An 8,734-nucleotide genomic window follows, 5' to 3' on the forward strand; every position below is an offset into this window, starting at 1 on the left:
TGATATCTCAATCTTGTAACACATTATTTGCATATTTTTTTATATAAAAAAGACAATGTGGTATGATTGCCAATGAGACAAATCTCCACAAGAGACCAAAATGGCACAGAAATTAAAAACTAGGTCACCGTGCGGCCTTCAACAATGAGTTTTCAACTTTGGACTTGTTTTTCTTTACAACTATTTTGATCTGAGCGTCACTGATGAGTCTTATGTAAACGGAACACGCGTCTGGCGTATCAAATTATAATCCTGGTACCTCTGATAACTATTTTAGTTTGTATTGGTTTTGAATTTGCTAATAGTAACTTTGAGCACTCTCTGATCAGTGTTTGTGACTAAAGTTACTTGCTGTAATGTTTTTTGTGTGCTTTTATCGATTCAAATAATTTAGCTTATTTCGATTGTTTTGTATAGTTTGTTCGTATATTGAGCTGTTATATCAGTGTTTCAGGTTAATAGAGTAGTTGGGTGACCTAAAACATGTATAACCCCGTCACAAATTTAAAATTATGCCAATCCCAAGTCTGAATTTCAGCGGTAGAAGTTTGTTTCTATATATCATACTCGTTTCGATTATTAAGTACACAAATCAGGGCTTAGGTTTTCTAATTGTTTAACATTTTTCAAGTTTAGCCTTGTAAAGGCTTTTTTTTGCGGTAAGCAGAACTGATACAAGCAAATATACAATTTAGGGAACCGTTTTGTGCGTTATACAGCCAGATAAGCTTTATTTTTGTGCTTCAGATTCGTGTAAAATATCAGATGCAAGCAAAATAAACATGTTAAAGGGTAATTTTGTCGATTATTATTGTTTAATCTTGCATTTGACTTGATTTGACTTTCCTTGGTAAGTTACTTAACAATTAATGGTTCATAGGATAACATCAAATTCACAGACCAGTGTTGCGACTCAGTTGAATGCCTCTTTTCTTATTATTAGTGCTAATGAAGAGTACCATAATTCTTTACAGTGGATTGTTGAAACATAAATTTCCAAATGTGATGGTGTCTAATACTAAGTTATATACTCCTGTGGTTCGTGTTGCTTATTCTTTAGTTTTCTATGTTGTGTCATGTGTACTATTGTTTGTCTGTTTGGCTTTTTTTTATTATAACCATGGCGTTGTCAGTTTATTTTCGATTTATGAGTTTGACTGTCCCTCTTGTATCTTTTGTCCCTCTTTTATATACGAAATGCACACATAAAGTCAGTATATTTATCCAACGCCAAATAAATTCATTGTTTTTTTAATTGGCTATCTTGTTTTAATAACTATCCAGTTTTTTTTCTTTATAAAACTGGTTATTAGACTTAAAATTAGCCGATCATTTTTTTAGATTCAAAGATTTTATAGACACCACCGTGATTTATGTATTTTACTCAGAAAGAAGAAAGAAAGGTTAAAAGTGTGAAAAATTGTAAATGAATAGTGTACTCTTAGCATGTTTAGGCCGTAGTTTTGTCTGGTTTCTTGATGTTGTGGCTACTAAGCTCCTGTCAATCGTCGATTTTTTTTAAAAATGAAAACATGTTCATGATGTTTAGGGCGTATTTTTGTCTAGTTTCTTGATGTGGTGGCTATTGATTTGTGGTCAATTGTCGAAATCTTTTTAATGAAAATTAACTTCTTAAAAAAAAAACCTTCTATCAGAAACATTAACTTGACATTCGTGTATTCAAAGAAATGCGTTAAGGTATTATTTTATTTCTATAATTTCCATGTTGTAATGATGAAAGTATGTAATGCTTATTAATGGTTGATTATATAGTATATTTATAATTGAACAAGACACATGAACTAATATATACTTTTCATATTAGACAGGTCTATCAACACGATTTTCCTATCCAAGGAAACACTACGTGGAGAAAGCAGCCAACAGAAATGAATTGTCATCCAAAGAAAATAGAGATGTCTAAGGAAAAAAGGCCTGTGACAGCACTGCTTAGTTTTCCTGGGTCAGGGAACACCTGGACAAGGCATCTAATAGAATATACTAGTGGTAAAAACTTTCCACTCTTTCTACTATTTTGACTATTATATTTATTGCGTCTGTTTTGTTCACGAATCGTTGTAAATATAAAGGAATTTGATGAGACTGTCGTAAAAGTGAGAGCTTTAGCGCTATAAAACAAGGTTCAATCCACCATTTATATATTTGAAAATACCTGTACTAAGTCAGGAATATGGTAGTTGTTTTCCACTTGTTTGATGTGTTTTGTCATTTGATTTTGCCATGTGATTAGGGCCTTTCCGATTGAACTTTCATCGGAGTTCAGTATTTTTGTGATTATATTTTTTTCTAAAATGTCAAAAAAGTAAAACAACAAAAATAGCATGTAAAATTCAAAAAGGAAAGTCCCTTAACTGAAATCAAAACATCAAACTCATCATAGGAATGGAAACCAACTGCTATATAACATGGTACACGAATTTCCTTATATATATATATATCTTGGAAATAGTCGATTAAACCTATGACATAGCTAGCTAAACATATCATTTGTATGACAGTCGCATAGAATTTCACTAAATTAACAAATATGTTTGGGAAAAAAAAACCCAATCAGATTCAATGGGTAAAAATGTAAAAAAATAGGGGTACAGCAGTCAACATTGTGGTACAATCTTAATCAATTAAAAAGAAACAACAATGTGAACATAATGTGAAGAAATATAAATGGCATGTAGACACCTTTTCGACAAAGTATATGAGTAAAACTGAAATACAAGAATACAAAACATTAGCATTTCACAGTGCAAAATAGCACAGTTGAAGCCTTTTACACGTTTAATATCGAACAATATACATTTACATTTCTAGCAGGCCAATTATGCGACTTTATTATGACAGTTTAAGGTTTAAATAATGATTATGAAGGAGCTATAACACTCATTACATTGAATTGGCGGGCATTTATTTGTCTTTTTTAATATGGTAAACGAGTTTGTAAAAACAAACTTTGTTTTTAAAAATAAATCAGCGAAATAAAAGTCGTTAGGTGATACATTGAACAGATTGAACTAAATACGACCATTGGTGCTTTCCAAAATATGAATGGTACATTTTATACTTTTTAGGTATAGCCACCGGGTCTGTTTACTGTGATCCTACCCTTAAACCAGTTTTCATTGGTGAATGCCAAGTCCGAGATGTCATTGTGATAAAATCACACGAAAGAGAAAACGACTGGGTCAAGTTTGAAAAAGCTATAGTTTTAATTCGAAGTCCTTACAGATCTATAATTTCATTTTTCAATTATAATAACGCAAGAAACAGGCATAAAGGAATTGCTCCAAAGGCTGTCTTTGATAGTAAGTATTCTAGTTGCATATCAATAGAGCTATAATTGATTTTCGATGCTGATTTACTTAACATATGAAAGTTTAATAAGCGAAAAGTAAAAGGACGAAAATAGTATACCATATTAATCATAAAGACGATGAAATACAGACAACACACTTACAAAAAACTACAAAGACGAACTAATTATCGAACCATTTATCTCACTGTCATGAATTAAAGTATAATCGATCTATTAACAAATTATGAGAAAAAAAAAACTAATTTTGCATAATAACAGAAATGTTGTCACATGCTATCAGCCGTTTGTTTTTTTCTTTTCGTGACTTAAATTTTGACCACGTTATCAATTTCAGAAAAAACACTTAACTTCGAGGTAAATGAAAAAAGGGGGGAAAAATGAAAAACTGACAAAACCAAACGTTATAAATCAACGGAACCAGTGAACAACAATTTTTTTATATAATAAAACCTCGTACAGTCATTTTTCGAATAAAAATGGCTGGTTAAGCCTGGTTTAAAGATGTACGTAGGTCAGGTTAAGGATTTGTTGTCAGACTGATCAGACTCCTTGTTGTTTTCCTATGATACAGGGAAATTATTTTACCCCATAACACCCATTTTCAATATCCCTTAAGAGGTCATTAACAAAAATATCAGCAGATTCTAGATTTCTTTTCTTTCAATTTGAGACCAAAATAATACCAATGTATATATAAAGCACATGTAAAGGTCCGAGTCAGCCTTTTTTTGCCCTTTTTTAAGAATAGAATATCTCGAAAAATTGCTTATTTAGTTCATAATCTAACGCTCGTCTTACTCCGACTATCAATTTAAAATTCTAGATTTTGTTTTTTAATTTCTTATAAGGATATTCTTAATAGCTAGCTATACCCACTGATTGTATGATAGTTATCTATAGTCCGTTAAATTGGTCAAATTATAAAAAAAAAAATAATCAATATACGCAGCATACCATCCCGCGGTACCAACTATGCCCGATGTGCAATTCGAAAAAAAATTGTATCTTAAGTGATTATGAAGGCAAAACTATTTGCAATCGTAAAAATCGTATACTAGGGATAACAGAACTACAAGTCTTGTCAAATTTCTCAGGAATATGACAGTTGATGTCCATTCGTTTGATGTGTTTTATCATTTGATTTTGCCATTTAATTAGGAACCTTCCGTTTTGAATTTGCAAAAAAAAACCGACAATGCAACACACAGAGAAACGAACTATATACATCAAATTTTTTTATGGAAATATTCTTTATAAAGCACGAAATGTCAGTATTCACCTCAGAAACTAACAAAAGCTTTAAATAGACTTATCAACAAGGGATATAGTTACGATACTGTTGTCAGGTCACTAAAGATTGCTTATTTTGGCGTTAATATTGATTCACTTAAAGGGTCTTTGCATCGGAGCTAAACACATTTATTAAAAAACCAGTTGTTGGCATGACACGGGTTATGTTCTTCTCATATATGTTATGATGGTATGATACTAAACCCCTAACGGGAAGGATTGTGCCTGATATTCATATGATGAAATCATAATCTTTCAGTCAGTTTAATTGAAGTCTGGAGCTGGCATGTCAGTTAACTGCTAGTAGTCTGTTGTTATTTATGTATTATTGTCATTTTGTTTATTTTCTTTGGTTACATCTTCTGACATCAGACTCGGACTTCTCTTGAATTGAATTTTAAATGTGCGTATTGTTATGCATTTACTTTTCTACATTGGCTAGAGGTATAGGGGGAGGGTTGAGATCTCATAAACATGTTTAACCCCGCCGCATTTTTGCGCCTGTCCCAAGTCTGGAGCCTCTGGCCTTTGTTAGTCTTGTATTTTTTTAATTTTAGTTTCTTGTGTACAATTCGGAAATTAGTATGGCGTTCATTATCACTGAACTAGTATATATTTGTTTAGGGGCTAGCTGAAGGACGCCTCCGGGTGCGGGAATGTCTCGCTACATTGAAGACCTGTTAGTGACCTTCTGCTGTTGTTTTTTCTATGGTCGGGTTGTTGTCTCTTTTACAAATTCCCCATTTCCATTCTCAATTTTATAAGATAACAATTGCCTTTTTCCTGACTTGGTACAGGTCATTTTAAGAAAAAAAACATGGTGGGTTGAACCTGGTTTTGCGGCTTGCAAAACCTCACGCTTTTATGGCAATGTTAAATATAACACTAAAACGATAACACTACCTGACAGGACTATTCATAACGGACATGGTTGACTAAACCTAATTTTAAAGCTAGCGTTACCTCTAACTTGTATGACAGTCGCATAAAATTCCATTATCTTGACAAAATGTATGAACGAAACAAACAGACATAATAGGTAAAAATGTCAAAAATAGGGGAGAAGCAGTGAACATTGTGTTATTATCTTAATCACTATGCAAAAGAAGCAAATATGCAACAAAGAAGCACACACAATCATATAAACACAGCACATTAGCAAAAGTGAAAGACAAGAATACAAAAAAAATACTATACCACAATAACACAAGGACGTGACGTATAAGTACAGAGCCATGTCATACGAAACAAAGAAACTGCGATCTCAGGAGTTCTGTCTAAATGGTCAATATTCCACCTCATACTTATTATGAATACATGTTGTAGAAAAAACAAAATCACAATTAATTGTTTTGAAAACTGTTGTTCATAATTGTGTATTCCATACCTTAACTCATTAATTTATTCATTCATACAAATATTACTTTATAGACTGCCATTTTTCTAATCAACAAATTAATATATTGTATCTTTTCTTCAGGGAACTTTGGAGATTTTTCAATGACATATATTCATGATTGGTTAACATACAATTTAAAATGGCTGCAGTTTAAAGGACCAACATTTGTACTTATTTATGAAGAACTTTTGCAGAACACAGTCAGTGAACTGAAAAAACTGAACGATTTCCTAAATGTAACAGTGTCAGACAATACTTATTCTTGCTTACTAAAAAACATAGAAGGTGGCTACCGTCGAAGTTACAAGTCACTTAATGGGACATTTAATCCCATGCAGTATTATACAGGACATATTAATAAAACTGTCGAGAATGCAATTACGAAGGTCGAAAAAATGATTGCACATGTTACCGGTAATAATCATAACATTGAACGTTTTACTTCCGTATTCAAATGAAGCTAAGCCAAGGTATATTTTGGTTTTACTTTGAAAAAAAAAGATGAAAATATAATAAAATATTCTGTCGTACATTGTGGAAGCGATACAAACTTATTGTTCATTATATGTGTTTTAGTAATATATATATGTCTTCAACTTATACATCTTTGTCTTTCTAATACTAGTATTGAGCTTCGATCGTTAACGATGAAGGCAAATCGAGAAAAGCTCCCCGGAGGCATAGCATATATATAGTGTTGCTTTATTATATTGGATTTGCTGCACCTGCCATTACTGATTTAAAATCGACCTCAGACTTACCTGCATATACCATGAATGAAAAATAGGAGATGTTTCTGATTTGTTATAAATCTTGAATGTTCCAATGCTATATTGTGCATTATGTAAACATGTCCTCTCTGTCGATTCGGTTGGTGATTTTGCGCTCACAAATACAATTTCATTATAGATGATATCGATATTGTACAAGTACAGTATAGGAATCAATATTACGTGAAAGATTGTGGAAAAGTAATACACATTTATTGATTGTATTCTTCAGCAAATTCTACATGCACATTTTTTATCCGAGTTTTATATTTGCTTTTCATGGTGGTAATCAAAAATGTATTTCAAAGTTGCTGGAGTTATAGTTTTCCTTTTACTTATTGCATAGTGAATACTAATAATACAAAGAACAAACCGGCTAGGACGTTGATTGGGATGCTCGCTCGTCTTAAGGATGTACTTAGGTGAGGTTTTGGAATTTGTGTCAAATGTTCAGACTCCTTGGTGTTTTTCCATACAATACAATGTAAAATATTTTGCCCCATAACACCCATTTATTTTTTCATATAAGACTTAATAGCTCATGAAAGGTCATTTACCCAAATTTTAGAAGATTCTTAATTTTCTTCCTTTTGTTTTGAGACCTAATAATACCAATGCAAATATAAGGTAAAAGTCCGAGTCAGCCTTTTCCCGCCATATTTTAAATCTAAAATATCTCGAAAAGGAGGTCCATGACCTATCAATATTTTTAGCTTATTTTTATCCTTAATTGATGCTCTACCAGCTTATAGTTTCAATTTTAACTTCTTAATTTATTAATTTTCACCTAACCTCACCTAAGTACATCCTTAATTGTGTGTTTTTGTTCATAAATTGGGGGAAATAGAATTGTCATATTACGTCTGGTTTGAGAATATACTTGAAATAGTTTTTTCTGTGTTTATCTAAAACTTGCACAAACAAAATAACTTTCCAACTATACATACTTTCTTTTGTCTAAAAATGAGACAGAGGAAGTCATGTTCGTTGTTTCTTTCTAGTTCTGGAGGATAATTTATATTCATGGAACCCAATCAGCATTTTTTTTTTCAAATTTTAATGGAAAAATCATCATCACTATACATATGCATGCATGTGAAATAAAATGACCTGGCTTTTTTGATCTCTTTGTTTTTTAACAAGTGTCTGAATTAGTAAAGGATTATCTTTCTTTAGATTTGAAAACATATAGATTTTTTTTCAAAAGTCGTAGATTTCTAATACATTGTAACTATTGGCATTAATTAAGCAATATCTATGTCAAATAACTGTGCTATTATTGGATAACTTGAGATTCAAGTCATTGGTGACAAATGTTAGAATTTGATTTCCAATCCGCCAATGATGAGGAAACTAAATATAATTGCCATAAATTTGATTCTCACAATCATATCTTGGCCATAATATTTCTTCTACATTTGAAAAGCATATTTTGATGAATTAATGACAGGAACATATCTCTCACGAACATGCATTCCACCGACCTTCACGTGTTTTCTTTTATCTACTATTATGAACTCTGGTGCAACAAAATCAGAATGCAGTATTTAGATTTTAGAAATATTGAATTAATAAAAAAAAGTGAAAAATTTAATGCAAATTATTTATTCAGATTCTTGAAATGTGCATAAAGTATAAACATAAAAATGTGCAACATATGCAAGTAAGATTCATAAAAATTCAATAAAAAAATAAAAAAAGTGTAGATTCTAAGATAGGAATTAGCTTGCTTTCAATGACAGAGCATCTAAGAGATAATAACTTTATGCTCTTGAGATGACCCCTTTTTGATGAAAAGGTTAGTAAAGAAGTGGTCTCAGATTTTCAATTTTTATTCCTTTGTTAGTTTGTATGATTTTTAGTTCATTGGTTAGTCGAATGTATGGTATAGATACAGTGTGTTAGTATAATCAGTGCAGTTGAAATGGTACCGTATGGTATTAC

The sequence above is a fragment of the Mytilus galloprovincialis genome, chromosome 9 (genome assembly GCF_965363235.1).
Source record: "Mytilus galloprovincialis chromosome 9, xbMytGall1.hap1.1, whole genome shotgun sequence".
Lineage (NCBI taxonomy): Eukaryota > Metazoa > Mollusca > Bivalvia > Mytilida > Mytilidae > Mytilus > Mytilus galloprovincialis.